Source organism: Callospermophilus lateralis, chromosome 3 (assembly GCF_048772815.1).
Source record: "Callospermophilus lateralis isolate mCalLat2 chromosome 3, mCalLat2.hap1, whole genome shotgun sequence".
Taxonomy (NCBI): Eukaryota; Metazoa; Chordata; class Mammalia; order Rodentia; family Sciuridae; genus Callospermophilus; species Callospermophilus lateralis.
The window spans coordinates 145,336,070-145,362,130 of NC_135307.1; the positions used below are offsets into that span (position 1 = coordinate 145,336,070).

Here is a 26,061-nt window from a genome sequence, read left to right on the forward strand (position 1 = left end):
TCAGATGAAACAGCTGGGCACAGTGGTACACGCCTATAATTCCAGCAGCTTGGGAGACTGAGGCAGGAGGATCACAAGTTCAAAGCCAGCCTCAGTAAAAGTGAGGCGGTAAGCAACTCAGTGAGACCCTGTTTCTAAATAAAGTACAAAATAGGGCTGGGAATGTGGCTCAGTGGTTGAGTGTCTCTGAGTTCAATCCCTTGAACCCCTGTCCCCGCCAACCCCCTCCCCCCCGCCAAAAGAAATCAGGTGAAGCATAACACCAGATGTGGATGAATGTGGCTCTTAACACATGTGGAATGTGGTAGCACATTAGAGTCAGTTTGCCTAGAATATTTGGCAATTTATTCTTCATTTTTGTAATAATTTCGTATTCCCTCCCTCATTTCTCATCAGAATGTTGTCAGCTTCTTTAATTTTTCTTTGTATTTTTTGATATTCTGTTTTTAGTTTTTAGCTTTGTGATTCAAGGTTGTGGTTTTTTTTTTAATTATTATTTTTTTTAGTTGTAGATGTACATAATGCCTTTGTTTATTTTTATGTGGCCCTGAGGATTATCCTAAGTGCCTCATGAATGCTAGGCAGGTGTTCTACCACTGACCACACTCCCAGGCCCTCAAAGTTGTTTTTGTGTCCTCAAATGCTTGTTTGTATATGTCTAATTCTGTTTGGAGTATTGGCTTATAGTTTTTTCCTGCTTTGAGATTGTTTTTTTCTGGGAGTTCCCCACTTGCTATGTGTCAAATTCTGCTCCTGATTTCCTAGTCTTTGCTTTTCTTTTGCTCCTTTTGATGTTTTGAGGGTATTTTTACAGTGTTACTAAGTTAATAATTTTTCCTCTACTTTAATGTAGGACAGTCCTCTTCCATGGTTTTTGTCTCTTTTAATGGATGAAGATGGATTGGGAGAATTCCAATGTTATGATTCTCTCTTGTCTTTTAGGACTCGAAATCTTTTTTTTTTTTTTGGTTTACCATACAATTGCCAAAGGATATTTTTCTTTAACCTGTTCCCTTGTTGTCCCCTTACGAGCTTTGTGTTTCAAAGAGTATCTCTTTATATGGTTTCCAGCATCTTAAATTATGCCTTGTCCTTTAAATCACGAGAATATTGAAATTCCTTCCCTGTAGTCTGTGTTCTAGTCTACCCAGACACTTTTTCCAGCACTTTCAGATTTAGGGTGACTGAATATTTTTGATGGTCCTTCACAATAACTCTTAGACCCCCTTTGCTAGCCTCTTTCCCACAAGCCTTGTGATAGAGTGAGGGTGGGTGAGAGTTTGAGAGATCAAGTGTTGGGTTTAGGTTATTCTGTTTTCGCTAGGAGTGTTTTGCAGCACATCATTTTTTGTATTCAAGCTATGCTGAAAGTGTGGTTTTGTGTAGAATTTCCTTTTCCTTCCTCTCATTCCCCCATGATTTAGGTTTTGTTTTTTTTTTTTTTTAGAGTGAATTAGATAGATATGCTATCACCATTGCCTCACTTTCTGAAATCTCTACTTTTTGAAGGAGGGAGGGGGAGGGGTAAGGAAGAGTCCATTAACTTAGATTCTCAGTGCAGTAAAGCTTTTAGTTAGGACAAGACTTAGGCAGTCAACTTCTACTTAGGCAGTCAATTTACACTGGTGAACTAGAGATTCCGAAAAGTATCTTGGACTGGGAGAAATAAGTTAAATTTAAATGCTCTTCATTTTCATAGCATTCAAATGCCGGTTCTGGGTTATTATATTAGAGTCTTAATGCTTTTTTCCTGAAAAGTGAGGTTATTAATTTAAAATTTGGGGTCTGTTATGTAAATTGGAAATGGGTGGTTTTATTAATAATGTGAAGTTTTCTGAAGAGGTGACTTCTAAATTCGTGAATGGATTTATTGTTATGTTCTTTGGAAATCAAATTATATTACCTCTTTCCATTCTTTTTTCTGTTCTTTTTTGATTTTCTCAGTTTTATTTTATGGTCTTGACAATTGTCCATCTCTTCCAAGAAATGATAGGTGTGATGCTGTTCTTTGACTCTGTATTAATTTTGTTTAATAAGATGTCCCTAAATCTGTTATTGTAGCTAGAGTTAATTGGTTCTGTCTTTTATGCTTTTTTTCCCCTGTTTTTTAAACATGAGGAATTATGCATAAAATTTCTTTATGATTGGTTTTTAGAATTTAGTTACATAAAATATTTATTACCTTTGAACTCTTTCCCTAGATTTTTTTTTTTAATAGCTCTGTTTATTTAGCTTTTTCTTTTTTATGTGGTACTGGGGAACGAACCCAGTGCCTCACGCATGAGAGGCAAGCACTCTACCACTATATACCAGTTGTTGATGGATCTTTATTTATTTCTATGTGGTGCTGAGAAGCGAACCCAGTGTGTCACGCATGCTAGGCAGGCACACTACCAAAGAGCCACAACCCCAGCCCCCTTTCCCTAGATTTAACAAGGTTTTCTTCACTGTTTTTATGTTGGAGTAGAAATTGACTTGTTTCATTAGTCATTATACATTTTTTTTTTAAAAAAATATCAACCAAAATTACAGGGCATATTGACTTTAAATATCAGAATTCTTTTGTAATATAAATGAAAACCTTTTGCTACTAATGATATATCTTTGGAATTATCCACATGGCTTTCTAATGGTGTTCAAATGCAGTCAGTTTTGATTTCCGTTTGTCTATCTTTGGAACCTCACTTATGAGCTTTCATTTCTTTTGCATAGGTTACACAAGTCTTAAATAATGATAGAGTTTTTAGACTTTCATCTCCTCACTTTAATGAACACGATGGATTGGGGAGTTCAGGCAAGGAAGAGTTCAGAGGTAACAGGGTATGCTCCTTGGAAGAATTCATATTTGAACTCAGATATCAGATGTGGAAAAAATACTACACATAGAACAATTGGAGCAAAATAACTAAAACAGGAAAATCAGATATGTGTATAGGCCACGGTTTGGCTAGATTTGAGGTTTTTGGAAATAGTCATTGGTAAGGTGATAAAGAGATCTTGATGCCAGATTGTAGATTTTCTTAATATTTTTTGCGGGGGAGGTGGGTACCAGGGATTGAACTCGGGCACTTGACCACTGAGCCACAGCCTCTGCCCTATTTGTATTTTATTTAGACATAAGGTCTCAGTGAGTTGCTTAGTGCCTCGCTTTTGCTGAGTCTTGCTTTGAACTCTTGATCCTTCCTGCCTTAGCCTTCTAAGATGCTGGGATTACAGGCGTGAGTCATTGAACCCGGCTCAGATTATAGATTGTCTTGAACATTGAGCAGTTTGTACTTTGTTCTTCAGGTGAAGAAGAGCCATTGAAAGTTTTTAAGCTTGGAAGTGGCCACAGCCGTCTTTAGTCTGTCCACATAATATAATAATAATGTGTATGTTCTTTTTAAAAACATTAATAGATTTTGGTTCCTTAAAGAATAGTGCCTAGGACCACTTTTCACTAAGCAAGTGCTAAGCTTATTTTTTAATTTGATGGTTTAAAGGGAATTGATGAGAATATATATGGATAAAGATATTAAGATTGTCCTTTTTTCATTCTTCCTGTATCCCAGTTTCTTCTTGTTCACCTTTCCCAAGCCAGACCAAACACTGTTGTCTGTGATGAACTGATTCCTTCCAGAAAGTTTTTCTACTTTAAAATCCTATAGTATTTTGTTTTCTGTCTTACTATATTCATCAAGTTTGATCTTCTACCAAGGTAGTAGATGTATACTATTCACATTGCATTTATAAAATGTCTTATTTCTTGGATTTTTTTTCATGTAGATTCCCAGTAAATTTATAGTAATTTAATCAAATTGCTGACTTACAAGTGACTGTGATTTTTGCATTTTATAAAGTTGTTTCTGATGTAGGATTTGGACTCAGTTAAGATTTTGAAATGATGACTTTTAAAGTCATTTCTGTTCTACTGATGTAAATCAGTAGTTTTCAAACATTTTTCTTCCTAATATGGGATTCTCTAAGGTGAAATGTTGACTCACATGAACTTTTATAATAGGGAAGTAAAGCAATACAGTAATTTATAATTACCGCAACTATCCTAGGGCATGTGGTAGATGTAACAGGTAGAAAATAATGTGTTATTCTGTGGGCAAGTACTTATATATCTCAGTTTTCTTTCACTGAAGAAAGCATATCGGAATATAAGCAAAGAGGATGCTATAAAGATAATCTTCACAGCCACATCAATGTTTATATCAGGTCAATTCACAGTAGATAAGCTGTAAAGCCAACCAAGCGCCCTTCAACAGATGAATGGATAAAGAAAATGTAGTGTATATACACAAAGGAGTATTACTCAGCCATTAAGAAGAATGACTTTATGATATTTTCCAGTAAATGGGATGGACTGGAGACTATCATACCGTGTTATCATGCTAAGTGAAATAAGCCAGTCCCCCAAAGCCAAAGGTTGAATGTTTTTGTTGATATGTGGAAGCTAACCTACAATAAGGGAGGAAAGGGGAAGAATAGAAATTCAGTAGATTAGACAAAGGGGAATGAAGGGAAAGAGGTAGGATAGGAGTAGGATAGGAATAGGAAAGACAGTGGAATGAAGCTGAAATAATTTCTCTATGTACATATATGAATTCATCAGTGAATCCCACCATCATGTACACCCACAGGAATAGGGTCCTAATTAGAATAAGATATATTCCATGCTTTTATAATTATATCAGAATGGATTCTACTGTTATATATAACTAAAAGAACCAATAAAATAAGATAATCTGAAGTCACTATCTTTTAAGATTCAAATCTATAACTTCAGAGATCCCAGATTTCTTGAGAGAACTTCCAACTTGTTATGATGTGCATCTTTCAAGATAGCTTTAAGAACTTTCACAATTGTTATTTTCCACCAGTTAAGTGTTTTCGTTATTTGTTTTAAATTGGTGATTTGTAGTTCAGATTTTACTCCTGATCTGAGGTTTTTTCCAGTTCTAAATTTTAGGAAATTGGTGAATGTTAACAATATGGTAAACTGTCTGATAGACTTTGACAGTTTACCATATTGTTTAACTTAAATGATGTGTGTTTGGCCCTTATGTTAAGTCTATAGTGTTACATTTCAAAGTGTACCAATTTTTAAACTATGTGTGGGGGTGGTAGTTGGGGGCACTAAAGGGGATAGATTTCTCTAATGTTAGCTCAGAAGGTTGCACCCATAAGGTTGCTTTGAATGACAGACCAAATGGAATTTTAGCATCTGAGAAGGCATATCTTTCACTTAAAGGATTAGAGCATCATCAACATGCAGTAAATTTGTGAAAACTTTAAATATGGTTACTGATTATAGATTTGGGGTAGGAATGATAAATTATTTGGGAGAATAAAGGAAGTATTATTAATTTACCTAAAGTGCCTAGTTAACCTGTGGCATAACACCGGATATGAGTATCACTAGGGGGGAGGTGTTAGATATCATAAGGAAATGTTATTATAGAAAAGAAAATCTAAATACTTTCTGAGGTTTTAATTTAGATAAAAGCTAGAAATGAATATATCTGAAAAAACTTGTGTACCAGTGATTTTTAGCAGCATTTTTTATAATAGGCAAAACTTAGAAACAATCCAGATGTCCCTTGATTGCTGAAGGAAAAAGTGAAATGTTTCACTCCCATATTATTTGGCAATACAAGGAAGTTAAGTATGGATACATCTGCAACATGGTTGAATGTTAAAAACATGATGTTAAGTGAAAGAAGCAAGTCACAAAAGAACCACTATTGTGTAATTCCAGTTGTATGAAATGCTGGGAATAGGCAAATCTATACAGACAGAAAGTTGGTGCCCCACTGCATAGGGCTGAGGAGTAAGGGCTTTTAGGGTAGAGGTGGGATATGAAGAGTGACTGTTAATGGGTCCTTGAGTTTCTTTATATGAGTATGGAAATGTACTGGAATTGGGTGGTGGGGATGGTGGCATATTCTGAGAAAATAAATAACATGTAAGTGTATACTTTGGGTGAGTTTATGATATACGAATTATATCTCTTACTTTTGGGGAAGCTCTTGGATAGTTTGGGTAGTATAGATGGAAGTAGAAGAGGATGGGGGAAAATGGGCATTTCTTGGTATTATATCATAATATCACATTATGACATAAATGCTATTATACACTACTTTCTCTCTCCATTAGCTAAGAATATAATAGGTTGTGTTTTAGTGGAGGTTTTATTTTTTATTTTTTTATTCACTTAAAAATTTTTTTCGTTGTAAATGGCTATTTATTTATTTATTTATTTATGGTGCTGAGGATAGAACTCAGGACCTCACACGTGCCAGGCAAGTGCTCTACCACTGAACCACACCTCCAGCCCTTAGTTGAGATTTTATAAGAACCCATCTTTTATTTTACCTAGCATTGGGGCTAGAATTATACATTATTCTAGTTGATAGAATTAACCTTGCTTATTCTCTTAACCTTTGTATTTTTTTTTTTTGTTTTAAAGTGTTTTCCTGTTTCCAAGGTTTTGCGTAATTTTGTTTTATTCATCTGTCCATTCTGTACCCTGCTTTGCTTTTTGCTCACACCTATTGAAATTTGTGGGTTTTTTTTTACTTCCTGCACTGGAACAATTCCTAGTTTAATGTGTATGTCCAGTCACTTGTTTCTTAAATGCTTGCTTCTGTGAAACTTTATTGACTTAGAGATATTTCTTTTTATGGACCTTGGTGTTATTTTTTTTTTTTAATTCTAGCATCAGATATTTAATGATTCCAAGTATATTGGCAAATGTCTAGTTTGGCTTTTGTTGTAATACTTGTCTGAACAATATTTTGAACAAAATGATGACTTTTTATAGGGATGCAGTTAAGAAATAGACTTCCAGTGGCATTCTACATCTTTGTATTTGTCCATTTTCTGTTTACTTATGGGAGTGCCTATTCTTTCACAAGTAATTAGAATGGTAACTATGATTTAAAAAAAAAAACAGCCACAGTGATTAGCAGGCACTTAAGAGTTTTACCATATACAAGTCACTAAACTAAAAACATTACATCCTTATTTAATCCTCACTACTAAACTTATGAGTTATAGAAAACATCACCGTACTACTTTTTAGATGAGGAAACAACTCAAAAGATAGTGTTGCTTGTTCTTAGTCTTTGTGAGATCAGAAAAACCCTTTAATTAGACACAGCTTTTCAGCACAATGTTGCTGCAGTTTATCCATGTTTGTATTTATAAGTTCAATTTTACTATTGATCTGTGTTTCATATGTGTTTGTATTGCATTTTTCTTTGATGGGTATTTTGATTGTCTTCAGTTTGAAGCTGTTGTGAATAAAACTAGAAACATTTGAGTACAAACCTTTGTGTGGACATATGTTCTCATTTTTCTTTGGTAAATACCAAAATGTAAGATTGCTGGGTCACATGGTAAGCGTGTTTTACTTTGTAAGAAACTATGTGATTGTTTTCCAAAGTAGTTGTATGATTTTACAGTCTCACCAACAATGAATAAGAGTTCTGGTTTCTCCATAGCTTTGCCAACACTTTGTATTGTCAGCTTTTTCAGTTTAGCCATTTTAGTGGGCAGATAGTTGCATCTTATTATCTTTTCAATTTACAGTTCTTTTTTTAAATACCTTTATTTTGTTTATTTATTTTTATGTGGTTCTGAGTATCGAACCCAGGACCTTGCCCGTGCTAGACAAGCACTCTACCCCTGAGCCACAATCCCGCCCTCAATTTACAATTCTTTAATGAGTAATGGTATTAAACATTTTTCATTTACTTATATGTCTCCATGTTTTCTTTGGTGAAATGTCTATTCATATCTTTTGCCCATTTTTAATTGAATTGTTTGCCCTTCTTCTTGCACTGTGATCTTTATAGTCTGGATAGAAGTCTTTTTTGTTCTCTTCATTGTGTTGTGGATATTTTAATCACCTGATGGTATCTTTCAAAGTGGAATGTTTCAGTTTTCAGTGTCGTTTGTTGTTTTTTTCGTATACACTTGCATATTCTCATGTGGTTGGTTGTAGTGTTCAGGTGTGAAGACTCAGTTTATAGTGTTGTTTAGGGCTTATATGTTTTCACTGATTTTTCCGTCTACTCATTTTATCAGTTATTGTGAAGGAATGTTGAATGTTACAGCTGTTGTAGATTTGTGTATTTCTTCTTTAGTTCTGCTAATGTTTGCTTCATGTATTTTGAAACTCTAGTATTGACTGCATAAACTTGTAGAATTATTTTGTAATTTTAGTAAATTGAAACTGTAAGCATTATAAAATATCTTTTTACTCCTGGTGATATTCCTTCTTCTGAAATCTACTTTTCTATTATTAATAAAGGTGCCCCATTTCTCTTAACATCAATATTTGAAGACATGTCCTTTTCTATTTTATTTTCAACCTAATTGTATTTCTGTATTTATAGTGGATATTGTGTGGACAACACTCAATTGGGTCTTGCTTTTTAAAATCCAGTCTGACAATCTCTGCTTTTAATCTTATTTGACAGTCTGTACCTTTTAATTGAGATGTTTAGACCATGTATATTTATACTAATTATTGATATAGTTGGGTTTAAGTATTGCCACTATTGTTTTCTATAGGTTCCACCTACTTTGTGTTGCTTTTTCTTTTTATTTAAAAAATATGCATTTCACTTTGTTTTTCTTTATTAGTCTTTTAATTTTTTAATTTTAATTAATAATTAATAATTAATAATTTAATTTGAATTTGTTATATATGAAAATATAATTCTTTATTCATATTGTACATATAGAGCACAATTTTTCATCTCTCTGGTTGTACACAAAGTAGAGTCATATCCTTTGTGTCTTTATACTTGTACTTAGGGTAATGATGACCATCTCATTCAACTGTCTTTCCTACTTTGTCTTTTTAGTGGTTGCTTCAGCCTTTTATAGCATACTTCTTGAATTTGTCACATTTTACACCTCTGACCACTGTCTCCTATTAGTAACATCTTACAGTGATATAGTACTTTGATAACAATTGGTGAACATTATTACTAATTTCTACTGTAGGGTTCAGTCTGTATTGTACAGTTCTGCTACTGGTTGTTTTTTTTTTTTTTTTTTTGTTGTTGTTGTTGTTTTTATTCCTGAAGAACTTCAATTTTTCCTGTAGGGCAGGCCTGGTTGTGACAGTTCATCTCTGCTTTTGTCTGTTTAAAATATTCTTATTTCCCTTTTATCAGTAAAGGATATTTTTGCTTTATGTAGATTTTAGTTGATAGTTTTTTTTTTCTTTGTAGTACTTTACCAATGTTATTCATTTGTTTAAACTTGTTAGCATTATTTATTTATTTAATTGTTCTAATCAATTATATGTGACAGCAGAATGCTCTTCAATTCATTGTTCACATATGGAGCAGAATTTTTCACTTCTCTGGTTGTACCCAAAGTAGGGTCACACCATTTGTGCAATCATACATGTACCGAGGATAATAATGACCATCTCATTCCACCTCCTTTTCTATCCCATGCCCCTTACCCCCACCCTTTGCCCCATCCAAAGGTCTTCCACTCATCCCAATCCCCCCCTCCCCCATATGGATTAGCATCCACTTATCAGAGAAAACATTCATTCGGCCTTTGGTTTTTTGGGATTGACTTACTTTGCTTTGGCATTACTTTTTACAAGAAGTCTGTGATAATTTTTAACTGTGTTTTAGGTGTAATATATTCTCCTACCACCTGTTAGCTGCTTTAAAATTTTTCTCCGTATCTATTTTATCAGTCCATTTTGTGCCTTATTGTAGTTTCTTTGTGCTTAATCTACTTTACGTTCATTGAGTTTCTTGAATAAGTGGATTCAATTTTCCCTCAGCTTCAGAAATCCTTTTGTCACTATATCTTCAGATATAGTTTTCTGTCTCTCCTTCCTTCTGGGACCACAGTTATACCTCTTTAATTTTTATTTTTTAACTGCCCTTGGTATTTTCAGTTTTTTTGATACTCTTCTTTCTTCTTCTCTTTGCTTCCTATTTTTAAATCTTCAATTTAGTGATCTTTTTCCTTATATTGTTTAACCTGCTGCTAAGTCCATCTAGTTTATTTTTTAATTTGAGATATTGCCCTCTCATCTTTAGAAAAATCCATTTGATTCTTCTCAAAATCATGTCTATCTTTTTTTCCTGTTTGTTTTTAAATCTTTTAATATGCTTGTGATATTTTCAGCTTTATGTCTTTAAAGATATCATCAGTTACTTTCTTTCTGGGTTTCTTGTCAAATATTTACCCAGGTATGAGTTACACATTTCTTCATTATGTTCAGTAAGTTTTGATTAACTTCTAGATATTCACTACATGATTGTCTGAATTTTATTGATTTTGTCTTAAGAGATTTTAATTTTGCTTTTGGAGACTGTTAAATTTAAAATATTGAGCCAGTTAGACTTGTTTTCAAATGTTATTCTGTGAGGTCTAGTGTAACTTTTACCATAGGACCAGTAATTCACCCTAATAAGGAATGATTTTGCTTCAGTTTCCATGGGGACTTTCTCCCTTCTGGTCAGAACTTGAATATATCCCCCATTCTTAATGTAATCATTGAGAATATTTGAGCCTGCTGCTCTTTGGTCAGTGTTCTTTGCTTGGCCTTGTAGAGTTTCATTTTATTCATGCATAGCTTCACATTCAATGAAAAACTGTAAAACTGTGTTGTCAGGTATGGTAGCCATTAGGTATATGTGGCTCAGTGCTTGAATTACAGTATTTCTGGATTTAAATGTTATTTAAGTGTGAAGTACAATTTCAACTTCAGGGATTTAGTATAGGAAAAAAAATCTCAATTTTTTAAACTTATCAATTATATCTGAAATGATGTTATTAGTATATTGGATTGAATACATTATATTAAAGTTAATTTCACCTGCTGCATTTTGCTTTTCAAATGTGATTTCTAGGAAATTTCAGATTACATTTTTGGCGTGTTTTATTTACTTTTTGGGCAGTGATATCCTCTGCAGATTTCAGGAGCACTTTATCTCCTGAGCTCTGTCATCTTTGTTATTCCGTCCTGCATGTTCCTGTTATATCAGTATCCCTAAATTTTCATCTCTTTATCTTTTACTCCAAGAGCCCTCCATATTCTCCCCGGTTTCTGTTCTCTGCACCACCATCCTGATGGTGCATCCAAAGCATTTGTAGGGGACACTTTTTCTTTTCCCAGGTATTACAGTGCTGAGCTATTCATTGTTCAGTGTTTTAACATTATAATTTTATATGTGGCTCAGTTTTCTAGTTGAGTTCAGTGGGAGAATATGTCTGGTACCAATTAGTACATTATGGCTGGTAGTTAAAATCTTTCTAAGGCATGAGTTAGTTGGGTGTCCATATGAACTGACTCTTATTTGAATAAAAAATACCATTGCTCTTAAGCATGTTCTGATTACAAATGAAATTCATAATTAAGCAAATATATATTATTTTGTGTATGAGTTATGCATGTGTCTTTTTACTTATTTTTTTTTACCCAGTTTTATTTTTGACTTTTGAATTGTTTTAATTTGGACTGACTTTTCTGCATGTTTTCGTATGGAAATTTGTTTTCTTTTGCATTGCATTATGCCCAGGACAGTGGTGTCCAGTGAGATTTTGATAATTACCAACTATGAGATAGTTTTGAGTGTTTAAAGTACCATAGGCTGATGTGGTCGTTTTATTTAACCTTTCTTACTAATGTGAACAATTGGAAGCCAACTAACTTGTACCACAGTATAAAACATTTAACTATTTATGCAATGATAATGCATTCAGAGGTCTCATTTCTTTCATAGTATCTTCTATTTAAACACATTTTAAGTGACTTTTTGTTTAAGGTAGGGAAAAAATGTGTTTTTCTTGCTCTTATTACATTATTATTATTATTATTATCTCATTACTCACCACACAGTACTTAAACTCTGGTCACCAAAATGTTTGTGGGAATTTTTTCCCCCCACACACTGTGCAAATCTCCAGTGGAAACCATGTGCTGTCCTTTACTTTAATTCTTTTTTTTTTAATATCTTAGTTGTATTTGACACAATACCTTTATTTATTTATTAATTTTTATGTGGTGCTGAGGATCGAACCCAGGGCCTTGCATATGCTAGGTGAACGCTCCACTGCTGAGCCACAACCACGACCCTAGTTTAATTCTTATACTATCTCGAGAGGGCATCAGCACTACAGTTTGTGGGCTCAGTCCCATAAGACTTCTGATACTAGTTGCAAGTCCCAGGTTGTAATCTATACTTCTGACCAACTGATTATAAATCAGAGGTTCCCACAATCCTCTCTCTGGGTTTAATTGATTTGCTAGAACAGCTCACAGAAGGCAGGGAAACACATGTTTACTCATTTATCATAAAGATTGAATACTCCTTATCTGTTGAGCTTGGAACCAAGATTGTTTCAAATTTTAGTTTTTTTTTTTCAAATTTTGGAATATTTGCATTTACATAATGAGATCTTAGGAATGGAATCCAAGTCTAAGTTCAGAATTCATTTTTGTTTCATGTACATCTCATACACATAGCCTGAAGGTGATTTTATCGAGTATTTTGTGTGTGCTTGTGTTTTGATTTTCATCTATCACAAGAGATGAGGTATGGAATTTTCTACTTGTGGGGTAATTAATGGCTGGTTCTAAAAATGTTTCTGATTTTGGATTTTCGAATTAGGGATGCTCAGCCTATAAAGGATGTTGTTAAGAATTTTACAAAGGATACAGATTAACAGCCAGATAGAAGAGATGCGTAGGGCAATGAATGTGGGGAGGAGTTTAGCACTTTGTTCTGACATGCCACCTGTGGGGCATCCCCATGTGTTTATTATGTCCTCCAGTTCTTTTCCTTTTGGTTTTTAAGGGTGCCTCCATTACCATAATTGACGACATCTTTGGCCATAGTGATCAACTTAACCTCTAGCACTTCTTCCTAGCCCAGAGAGTTTGCAGCTGAAAGTCTAAACCTTAGTCTTTCTTGTGACCAGTGCATATCCTGAAGCTATCTAGGAACCCTAGTCAAAATCATTTCAGTAGCATACAAAAGACATGATTATTACTCCAGAGATTCCAAGGGATTTATGGATCCTGTACCAGGAACCAGGGGCAGAGACCACATACATATATTTCTTGTGTATCACAATATCCCACTCATCCATGATATTGTCTTTGTTTTTAGTCCTGGTAATTGTCTCATAGAAACAAAATATATTTTAAAAGGTATTGAGAAATTTGCAGTATTTATAAATATTTTTGTTGATAGCAGTTACCTATTTGTCATGGTATCTGTCATCTATAATTTTTGATGTGCAGTATGTATCTGAAGCTACTAAAATTGGTTTTCTGAGACAGATTTGTTTGGCTATTTTTAAAATTTATTGCTGTAGTAGGTATTCATTTTTACTTGTTTGGTTTATTCAACAAAAGTATTAACTGAATTGTGATTATATATCAGTTAATGCCTGAATTTTAACCCTAGCTTTGCCACTTCACTAGTTGAGTGACTTGCAAAGTCATTTCATTATTTCAGTTTCTGTTTGAAGATAATAATGCAACAGTAGATTTGGTTTTGGACTTATATCAGTTAATATATGTAAAACAATTAGTATACTGATTTATCATAACATAATACCTACATATTACTAATGCTTTTGCAGTTGTTATTGCATTAGGCCTTCCCTGGATACTTTTCTATAATTTTAATTTCCTTCCTCTGTCAGTTCTTCCTTTCCTGCTTTTTTATTTTTATTTTTTGATATTTATTAAGAACTATATGTATGTGTGTGTGTGTGTGTGTGTGTGTGTGTGTATTCGTATTCTATATTTGTTATTTACCTTGTATTACAGTGCTCTCCCACTAGAGTGTAAACTTCATGAGGTCAGCTATAGGGGTAGGAATGTCTTCCTAGCAACTAGAAAAGTGCCTGGGAAGGCTGGGATGTGGCTCAAGTGGTAGTGCGCTTGCCTGGTATGCGCGAGCACTGGGTTCGATCCTCAGCACCACATTAAAGAAATAAAATGAAGATGATATGTCCACCGAAAACTAAAAAGTAAATATTAAAAAATTCTTTCTCTCTCTCTCTCTTAAAAAAAAAAGCCTGGAATCTGTTAGATTATCAGTAAATATAGTCTGAATGAATTACAGTGAAATGTGTACTACATATTAAGGATATAAAAATGAACAAAATACAAAGTTACCTTTTTTAATAAAAAAAAGCATATATAGTATAATAGAGAAAGCTCACACTTGAAAAACTAACTGTAAAAATTTTGCCCCCTGAAATTGATGATGACAGTAAATGTTTCCTGGGGTTGGCTTCATAGAAGATGCCATTGAACTGGACCTTTGACCCATTTTAGAGATAAAGGGGAAGTTAGTTTCCAGGTAGAGATAAAAATTTAAAGTCTGGCTTCTAGTCCAGGTTAAGGACAGTTTAGATTAATGGATAGTAGAGGGTGAGAAGGGATAGCAACTAGAAGCCTCTTGCTTTTGGATAGACAGAAGCAATGATATTTTTCAGTTATATGAAATTTTATAATAATTGGCTACAGCATTAATATTTTAGTTTGCTGTTAGTTTTTGAAAGTGGCAGTGTGTTTCATTATTATAAAAGAACCTTTAAAACTTGATTTTTAATGTTTTCCTTTTAGAAACTATTGGAGAACTTTGTATAAAGCATAAATAATCAATAACAGTACATTTATTAAATAAGGAAAAAATTTTGATGTAAGAATGTGTACCATAATGTTTCAACATTAAATTTGCATTAATAATAGAAGAAATTACTCAACTTTAATTTCCATGGTGACATTCAAAGCTGGTTACAAAGCTCATAGATATTAAAATAATAATTTAACTTTATAGATTGAGAACTCATGAATAGTAGTATCACCTTGATACTATTGGACTTGAAATTATTGGACTTAGAAGTTAGTTAATAATGCAACTAAGTTTGAGGAATTTTTCATTTTCTGCATTTCGGTATAACATTGGCTCTTTGATGCGAGCTCCTTTTACCTTGGGAAAAATAAAAGGGAGACTTATTTTGGTACCTTTTAAATTTTGAGTTTTTATTACTTAATTTGTTAATATAAAAAGAATACTTGGCAATTTTTTCCCCTCTGGAGGACATGTTGCTTTTCAAATAAAAACAAAATTGAAGTATTGTAATAGTTAAAACTGTTGAAACATTTTTAATACTGGTGTTTCTGTGCAGAAATTATCCATTTTCATTTGATAAAGCAGATTTACTTGAGATTGCTTGAATTATCCAATCATGTAATTCTTCATTATTGCATTAGCATCATAATAATGATCCTGGTCAACCAGGATGAAAAGAAAAGGTATGTTCTACCATTGTTTTCTTTTCTACCCAAATGCCTTGCTACTCTCTCCAAGTAAGAATGTAGCAGGACTGGGTTATTCTTTATGCATCTTGCTTCACAACTGTTACTTTATTGAGCATTGAACTGAGTTATTGAGAGAGCAGTTTTCTACTTTTGTCACTTTTTTGTTTATTATTTTAAATTCATTTTGCCCTTTGAAAGATAGGTAGTCAAAAGTAAAAGTATATACTTTGTGCTAGAATCGGAGACATTTATGGTGATACAAATCACTAATATAGTGATAGTTTTCTAAATGAAAATATAACACAGTGAACATTTTTAACTAAAACTAGTTTAAAATTTTTATCACAACTGATAAGTGCAGTAGGCTGTACACACACAGAATAGATAATAAAAGCCTATTATATGATACGATGGATAGGAGAATGGGAACTTAGGAGCTAATTTTTGAATATTGCAATACAGATAATATTACTAAACATTTGAGTATTACTTCCTTAAAAATGGATTAGTGACATTAGAAGCACTCATTTGGCTAGCATTGTATTGTATTAGCCAAATAAAACAAATGACTTTAACTAATTTAATTTTCTGTCATTCAGCATGGGTTTGTGTATCTGCCTGGAGTGATGTTGTGTGCTAGAATTTTATCATAATGAAACATATATTTAATTATTTTTTAGAGTCAAGAGTAATAATCCATATTTTTTTTTTTAAGGAACTGCATTTTGTGAAAAAGGAACAAAGAATTTTCTGCAAGGATCATATTTAAGAGGACCGTTTGTTGACACTTCATTTCTAGTAAGACAGTTTTCCTTTTTCTATGTTATGAAATAAACACAATGGAAACTTTTAACAAAAATCAGCCTGTTTTTGTGAGGTTGGATGGATGTCATTTTAGAGGTTATTTTGGGGATTAATGTAGATCAATTAAGGAAATTGGTAAAGTCCAGTGGAAACGTATAATCTCAACTTTGCATAATGGCAGTTTCTTGTGTGCTTTGTCTGACACAACTAATCCCAAACTGTATTTTTTTAAAATCTTTTATGCTTCCATATTCTATATTAATCTTTATCTTAAAAAACAGGAAGAAAATCTAAAGCAGGTCATCCATATTTACTCTGACAATAAATAGGAGGAAGGGAGGATTAGAGCATGTGAGTTATATAATCTAAGGAAAGATTTTCAAGTGAAAGATGGAAATGGATAACACAACCTTATCTCAGAAGTGGTGGGAGGAAGGGTTGAAGTTGAAAACAAGTTTTAGGGACTCTTTTGAAAATATGGACATTTTATATAATTTTGAATTTGTTGCCTTAAATCCTGATCCATATTGCTCTGGAGTAGGTTATTTTGATTAAAAAGACTATGTTGACCTAGGTTAATGTTCACAGTATGTCCATAAGATGGGTACTTTTCCAGAATTTTCTGAGTGAAACTTCATCTGAATTCTGCCTTTTATTTAAAAAGGAAAAGAAATGAATTATATTACTACTAGATTATTTTAAAACAGGTAATTTTGAAATATGTTAGGGGGATATTCTTCAGTGTGTTAAGATATGATAACATTAACATTTTAAATATTAGATAACATTGATTGAACGTATGATATTTCAGTAACAAATTTGGGACAGGTATCAGACTTTTTGTTTTTCATTTCAAGATGCTTTTGCTATTTAATGATCTGTATATATATATATATAGACATATATATATATGTATATACACACACACACATAGACATACTGTATATACACACACATATGTGTATTCATACATGCCATGTCTGCATGTATAAATATGAATGACTATATATACAGTCAAATACAGATGTATATGAGGTACATATATTTAAAAATTGAATCATATATACTAAATGTGTAGATAATCCTATATGTATGCAAATATCAAACTAAGATTACATGGACATTATAGTAATGTTCCATTTGCTAGGATACAATAGCCTCTGTAGAGAAAATTTAGCCAATCCCCATGTTTCTAGTTCCAACAGTTGATTCTTTAGCCTTGCTTCAGTATTTTTTCATCTTCCCATAGGGCCTTTCTCTGGCCTCCAGTTATAGTGAATGAAACATAAAGGACAAAGACCCAACTAGACGTTAATTAACATCTGAGGCTTTTACTTCGATAATGTAGAAATCTTGTTCCTGATTCAGCGAAGCCAAATATGCTCCATAATTTTCAACTTCTGACATTTCACTCTTGATTTATCTTCCTCCTGGAATGCCTTCCACATCCATTTTTCTTGTGTTAAAATTCTACCTGTTTTTCAAAGTCTATCTCAAGTGACACCTCTACACAGTTGCCTTTTCTGTCTTAATCCTGTGGCTTCTTTTTGCATCTCTTTTATAAATGTTGCTGTAGTTGGAGGTGTTCATGGTTTCTCAGTTTACTTTACCTTCTTTTCCACAACCTTGGTAAGAGCACCTCGGTTGCTACAGCATCATCAGCTTAACTGAGGGGAGAACACAGCCACCATATTCCAGGGATAGATTTTTTTATGTGCAATTATTACTTGTTGTGTTGAGTCTTTAGATGAAAAAATGAGATTAGGAAAAATAATTACCAAGGAGGGAGATAGAAAGAGTTTCAAGATCCAGGTGAGATGGAGACCTGCCTGAAGATGGTACCAGAGGCAGTACATGATTTTTTTTTTTTTAATTTTGGTATATAAAAAAGTAGAAACAGCAGAGGGGGTGACTAGCAGGAAATAGATGAACAGGGGCTTCCCAGCTTCTGAAAAAACCAGAAAGGAGAAAGAAATGCATCATTTGAAATACCAATTTAACAAGCACTTATGACAGTGCTTATTCTTCATGGCAGACTTTCTGTGGCTCTGTGTGTTTTACTTGAAATATTAAGTACTTGTTTAGGAGCTGCTCAAGTATTTCTTGGATGGAAAATGCTTATTTCTTTGAAAGAAATTCATGTTGACTAGAGAGCTGCAGATTAGGGAAGTTCCCTATAATTCTTTCCCAATTTGGAGTAGAAATTGGAGGTTTGTCACAGGGATTGGATAATCTTTGTTTTCTTTCCTTCCGTTGTATCTATTATATTTAGATCCTTTGGACTATTACTTTGGGCTGTTATGTTTAGGTTTATAATCCATTTTTTAGTTGCTTTTTGAATATAGTGTAAGGTAAAGATTGACTTTACTTTTTTGAATATGGGTATCAGACAGTTCCAGCACCTTTCTTTAAAAGACCATATTTTCTTGTTTAATTACTTTGCCACCTTTTGAAATCAGTTGACCATTATATGTGTATCTATTTCTGGACTCTGTTCTAGTAGAACATAAGGATGTTCTCTTTATGACAACCCTATACTTTCTTGCTCACTGCAGCTTTATAGTAAATGTTATTTATTTATTTATTGGTTTTATAGTAAATCTTAAAATTAGGTAATATAAATCATCCATCTTTATTCTTCAATTTCAAAGTTGTCTTGTCTGTTATCCTTACAGTTTTCTCCTGTGTAATTATAAAATTAATTAGCTTGTCAATTTCTACAAAAAAGCCTAATAGGATTTTGATTATGAATGCTTTTATGCCCTAGGAATTAATGTGGGGAGAATTGACTTAAGGATATTAAATCTTCCAGTGAAGAACTTGGTATTTCTTTCAGTTAAGTCTTCTTTACTTTTTCTCATCAGTATTCTTGAAAAGGTTTACATTGAAAAGGTCTTAACACCTGTTTTTTTAAAACTCATCTGTAATTTATTTTATATTTTATTATTATAAATGATAATTTTAAAATATTGGTTTCTGAGCATTTTTTTGCTAGTATACAGAAAGATAATTGATTCTTGTTTAGAACTTTGTAATTTCTTATTCTGCTAAATCATTATTAATGCTAGTGGCCTTTTTGTAGGTTCCTTCAGATATTCTGTATAGTTCTTCTCTACTCTAAATAAAGACTACTTCACTTCCTCTTTTTAATTTATGTCCCTTTTGTTTCTTTTGCTTGCTTTATTATACTGGCTAGTATTCTCAGTGCAGTTTTGAATAGAAGTAGTAAAAGGTCATATGCTTCTCTTAGTCCTTGTCTTATGTGGAAAACTTAATTTTTCTAAAAATCAGCTTTTGCTGAGTTCTTTTTCCTTTTTTGTGAACAGGTGTTGGATTTTTAAAAAATATTTGTTCTGCATCTATTGAGAGGATCATATGTTTTATTTAGTTGTCTGTTAATGTGGTCCATTACATTGATTGATTGATTTGGGAATATTGAGCCAACTAATCATTTCTGAGAGAATTACTACTTGGTCGTGATGTCTTACCTTCTAGGTTCATTTGCTAAAATTTGGTTAACTTTTTTTTTTCATTTATGTTTATAGAAAATATTGGCATTAGTTTGTAGTTGTTTGTAATGTTTGTGTATAGTTTTCATATTGGCATTATTGATCTTATAAAAGTGATTTGGAAGGACTTCTTTTTTTGGAACTATTCTCATGAAACTATTTCTTCTTTAAGTATTTGGTAGAATTCACCATGGAAGACCTCTGGTCCTGGAGTTTATTTGTTGAGAAGTTTTAAATTATGTGTTCATTTCCTTAATTGATAGAGGACTATTCATATATAATTTCTTCTTGAATAAGCTTTTGCTGTTTATGTCTTTCAAGGAAGGAATTTGCCCATTTTATGTCAGTTGTTTAAATTATTTACATAAAATTGTATATTATAATTCCTGGTCTTTTAATGTTTAAAAGATCTGTGCTTATAGCCCCTCTTTTTCTTTTTTTTTTTCCTGAAATTTAGGAGCAAATAAATGCTTTTTCTAAAGGAGCACTTAGTTTTGGATTGTCCTTTGACTGCATTCTATTTGGTTTATGTTCATTTACATCGAGTTAAAAGAGTTTTAAAATTTCCAATGTGAATTTTTTATTTGACTTATTTAATTTCCAAATATTTGCTTTATGTTTTAGATATATTTCTTTTATAGGTTTCTTTTAGTTCTGTTGTGGCCCAGGAACATACTTTGTATGATGTAAATTCTTGTGAACTTCTTGAAATTTATTAGAAGGCATAGAAAAACATGGTTGGTTTTAGAGAATGTTTTATATGCACTTAAGAAAAATGTATTGAATGGCAGTTTCTAAAAATTTAGGTCAAATTGATAGTACTCTTTTAAGACTTCTACATGTCTTTTGGTTTTCTAGTTGTTCTCAATAATTGCTAAGAAGTGTTGAAGTCTTCAGCATTAATTAAGGATATATCTATTTTCTTTCTTTGTTCATGTATTTTGAAGTTCCATTATTAGGTGCTTGCATATTTAGTGCTTTTATGTTTTAATTCATTGGGTCTTCTATCATGAAATGCCTTTTTAAAAATCTCTAGTATGTTGTGAAATAGTTTCTGAAATAATTTACATAATTAACAGAAAATCTGATAATTTTTGTTACATAAATGTAAGTTTTCTATTTTCTTTGCTTGTTCTTAATACTTTTTATGTTATTGGGTTTTACTCATTTAATTATGATATACCTTGAATGGTTTTCTTTGAAATAATCCTGCTTAGATTTTTTTTGTGTCAATTTTTTAAACTAAACTTGGAAATATGTTGGCTACTTTTTCTTAAATGTTCCATTTATTCTTGGTTTTTGTTTTATTTTCCCTATATTTCCAGATGTTAATACATTTCATGTTGTCTTTTTTGGCACTGACATTCTACCCTCTCTGCCTCTCTTTTTTTTTCTCTCTATGCTTTATTTGAATTGTTAAATCATGTCTCCAAGATTACTGTTTTTTTTTTTTCTGCAATGTATTATCTGTTTAAATCCCATCCATGGTGTTTTTAAAAAATTATTACAGAAAATCATTTTTCTTCTTTGTAGGTTTTATTTCTTTCATTTCCTCTGACGTTCTTATTTTCTTTTACCTTCTTAATCATACTAAATTTCTTCATAATTGTTGTTTTAATGGCTTTGTATTAATTCCACGAAATTTTTGTTATTTCTGCATCTTATAATGATTGGCTTGTTGTGGGTCACATTTTCTTGCTTCTTTTGATTTCCTGTATCTTTTGTTTGGATACTGGATATTGTAGTTTGACGTTGTGAAGGATTTGTGTATGTATGGAGGTGGTGTGTTTATTATAGTGTTGGACTTTTGCTTTTGTACAAATATGTTGTATCAGGTGAATTGTTTTGAGGTATTTTTGTTTAAGCATCAACAATAATTAATTCCATGAGATAGTGTCCCAAGGATGAACAAAAGGAAAAAGGGTCCATGGAGACACGAATACTTGTTATGACAAAAATTATGCTTTAGAGTATTGGGGGAAGAATTATTCAATAAATGAAACAAAAAAATTTGATTACCTATTATGAAAATATATGATTTATGTTCCATACCATATGCAGAAAATCAATGAAAGATTGGTTTGTTCATTTCAACATAAAAGACAAAACTATAGAATTGTTAAAAGCTAATATATGAGAACATGTTCATGATCTTTGCACAAAAATTGTTTTTAAATTTTTTTATTTGTTCCTTTTAGTTATACATGACAGCAAAGTCAATTTTGACATTTATACAAACATGCAATATATCTTATTAGGATCTCAGTCTTGTGGATGTACATGATGTAGAGATTCTCTGTAGTGTATTTATATATGTACATAGGAAAGTTATGTCCAATTCATTCTTCTTTATTATTCCTGTCTCCCTTTCCTTCCTTTTCCTTTGTCTAATCCACTGAACATCTACTGTCCCCCCACTACCCCCATTGTGTGTTAGCATTCATATATCAGAAATTCAACCTTTGGTTTGTTTGGGATTGGCTTATTTCACTTAGCATGATAGTCTCCAGATCCATCTATTTACCTGCAAATGCCACAATTGCATTCTTCTTTATGACTGAGTAATATTCCACTGTGTATACTTGCCACATTTTCTTTATCCATTCGTCTGTTGAAGGGCACCTAGGTTGGTTCTATAGTTTATAGCTACTGAGAATTGAGCTATGATAAGCACTGATGTTGCTGTGTCACTATAGTATGCCAATTTTAAGTCCTCTGGGTATAAACTGAGGACTGGGATAACTGGCTCAAATGGTGGTTTCCTTCCAGGTTTTCCTAGGAATCTCCATACCGCTTTCCATAATGGTTGTACCAATTTGCAGTCCCACCTGCAATATATGAGGGTTCCCTTTTCCCACACACCCTCCTCAACATTTATTGTTACCTGTATCCTTGATTGTTGCCATTCTGACTGCAGTGGCTTGAAATCCAAGTGTAGCTTAATTTATATTTCTCTAGTTGCTAGAGATGTTGAGCATTTTTTCATTACTTGCTGACCGTTTGTATTTCTTCTTATGAGATGCGTCTGTTTAGTTCTTTAGCTCATTTATTGATTAGGCTTTTTTATTTTTATTTTTTGGTGTTAAGCTTTCTGGAAGTTAACACTTTATGGTGTGGGTGGCAGATTTCCCTCCTATTCTGTAGGCTATCTCTTCATACCCTTGATTGTTTCCTGAAGCAAGATATCTTAAGAAATCAAATTGATAATATTAAAATTTCTTAAATTTGACTGCCTTAAAATAAATAAATTTTGTTCTTGCAGAGTCATCATTAAGAATAAGGAGGCAGGGCTGGCGCTGTAGCTTAGTGGCAGAGTATTTATTTGGCATGTATGAGGCACTGGTTCGATCCTTAGCACCACATTAAAAATAATAATAATAAAATAAAGACATTCTGTGTCTACAACTGTAAAAAATAAAAAAAAATAGGAAGCGAACTAGAGTGAAGATATTTTCATTTAATGGACAAGAAGAAACTATCAGAAGACTCAGAGAACGTCTGCAAATCAATGTGACCAAAAACAAATAAGTAGAAAAATGAGCAAGAGACATGAAAAAAGGTGCGTGATCATAAAAGAAATCTGAATATTTAAGGGACATTTAAAAAGGTGCTTTAACTTTACTAATAATCTGAGAAATAAAACTGCAAAGAGACTCTACCAGAAGCCCCCAAAGTGGCTAAAATTTAGATGTAATTGGTAGTACAGTTTTGGAAAGGACATCAAGTTGTGGGAACTCATCAAACACTGCTGGAATGTGTATTATTATACCCACTTTAGGTAATAATTTGACACTTACATACCTTCTGACCAGTAATTTCTTTCCATGCATGTACATAATACTAAGAGATATGTTAAGTAATATTGTTAACAGCACTGTTTTTCTAACAGCTTCAAACTCAGTAGTGTTCATCAGCAGTTGATTGCATAAATAAAATTAAAATATATTCATTTATTAGAATATATTATAGCCATAAAATGGATAAACTGTAGCTACACACACAGCAGATGAATGCCACAGATATAATGTTTCTTAAAAGAAACCAGAAACACAAGAATTTATGTGTGATTCCACTGATATAAAGTCAAAATAAAACAAAAATAAGAGGGCCTGGGATGTGGCTCAATTGGTAACGTGCTCGCCTGGCATGCACGGGGCGCTGGGTTCGATCCTCAACACCACATAAAAATAAAATAAAGATGTTATGTCCACCGAAAACTGAAAAATAAATATTAAAAAAAACCTAAAACAAAAATAAGATAGGCAAAATAAGCTATGATGTTTAGGTATCTGTGCTTATGTCAAGAAAACAACAAAATGCAAGAGTTACTACCAAAGTAATCAGGAAAATAGTCATCTCTTGAGTGAGGTAGAGGAGAGATTAATGATTTTGAAGGGTACTGGGTGATTCAAGAATGCTGATCTGAATTTTAGAAACTAGGTTTTGTAATACATCCTTGAGCTGTGCACTTTTGCTTTTTGTATCTATCTTTGTTATAATTTATGATGTAGAAAATGAAAATATACCACACTCTTAAATCTGTGTTTATAGTCATTATATGATAATACTAAATAACCCATTCCAAATTCCATTGCATGCCCACTTACATTACTATGCTTCTTTCCATATTTATTTAGGTGCCTTGTGATTCTGGTTATAATAGTATACACAATCATGTGTATCTAAACAGATACAGATAAGATTACACCTAGAGCAACATTCATATACAGATTTGATTCAAATGATATGAAAAAGTTAAAAAGTTTTAATATATTTAATATTTGAGTCATACTGTAAAGAACTGAGATTATTTCTAGTAATGATTTGTCTTTATGTAGAATTTAATTATTTGTAAAACATTTTTCCAGAAATCATTATGATATCGTAAAAAGTGTTTGGGATAAGCATACATATGTGCATTTTATAAGTGAGGAAATGTTAGTTTTCTAAGCAAATTGTTGGTGGTAGAAGACTAGAATCTTCATTTCCACATCTTGCCTGAGTGTACTTTATTCTCTTGTGTGTCTCATGTGAAGGCAGGACATTGCTCTTTATGTAGGTATAATTAATCTGGGAATGAAAGACCATGAGTGCATGGGCTTTAGTCTTAACAGGGGCAGTTTACGAAGTCTCCTTTCTAATGACTTTAATAATATTATGCCCCTCTCTAAGGAGCTCAAGATTCCCTGTGGTTATATCCTCAATTTTTATAATTTCCGGTAGGAGTTTTGAGCTATATTCTTGTTCCACTTTATAGAACTGAATTTGAGGGAGTAAAAAAAGTGAGTCACTAAAAATCACATGACATTTTCATTGCTATATCTGAAAAATATAAACTTTATAGACTAGTTATTTTAATCAGTTTTGTGACTGGTGATGCAACTCGGTGGTAGAGTCCTTGAATGGCTTGTGTGAGGCCCTAGGTTTGATCCTCAGAGCTGAAAAAAAATTTTTTTAAAGTGATATGTTTTTAGTCAGTGTTTTGAATGATTTACCATGACTACTAATTCACATAGTTTTAAATAATTATATGTCTCAGATTAAGGAAGCAATTGGAAAAACTCTTTGAGCCCAGTGTGGTGGCACATGCCTATAATCCCAAGTACTTGGATTCTGAGGCAGCAGGATTGCAAATTTGAGGTCAGCCTGGACAATTTAGTGAAACCCTGTCTCAAAATAAAAAATAAAAAGGGCTAGTGATTTGGCTCAGTGGTGAAGCACCCCTGGCTTCAATTCCTAGTTCTTTGAATCCCCTTTAAAGGGAGTGATTATAATAAGTTACTTTCAACTTCTATCAAATAAACTTTTAATTTCTCTAAGATGCTTTCTGGCCAATATTTTTGAAACTGTATCTGTTATCTGTCGTGTGAAATATGGTGTGTATTTCTCTAACAGAATTAGAATCTAATAAGAATAGGCTCTTAACATTTTACCCTTCTACCTTTCTAATTTTTCAGGATTCAAGTTCAGATATCTCTAGCCTGAAAACACAGTGTTGATGCTAACAAAAATATATAACTTATTATTAATCAAGGAAATTCAAATTAAAATAGAAAGATACTATATTTCAAACCAATTTTTAGATGATTTTGCCCCTTCTTCCCAACTGTTCGTTTTTGTTTTCGCATATTGACTCCTTTACCTAAAACATAATACGTATATTATAAGAAGCAGCATTTTTGTGTTTGATTTTAGGCAAAGGCACTAATATTCAGGATTTCAGTTTTCCTGACTTTTCTAACATGTAGCAACTTTGGGATTTTCATAGCCAGGTCACAGCTGGTTAGAAAAGACTCTTTCACTAATTTTAGTGAATACTGCCTTCTGGTAGGGTTCAGGACTTAGATTTAACGAAGGACAAATTGGATTTCAGTCCCCCTTGCTCCTTCTTGACTCCATTTCCATGTGCACCAGGGTGCCTCCACC

The 26,061-nt window shown here is 32.7% G+C and overlaps 1 protein-coding gene across 12 annotated transcripts in view; it reads left to right on the forward strand.

Moving 5' to 3' along the window:
• The window catches only part of Mef2a (myocyte enhancer factor 2A), a 146,411-nt gene that overhangs the window by 13,855 nt on the left and 106,495 nt on the right, over positions 1–26,061 (forward strand). For 8 of the 12 annotated variants that reach the window (XM_076851411.2, XM_076851409.2, XM_076851410.2 and 5 more), the window contains exon 2: positions 16,038–16,120. The exons of the other annotated variants lie outside the window; for them this stretch is intronic. The gene's annotated coding sequence lies outside the window, so the exon portion shown is untranslated. The remainder of the gene's footprint in view (positions 1–16,037; positions 16,121–26,061) is intronic. 12 annotated transcript variants of the gene reach the window in all.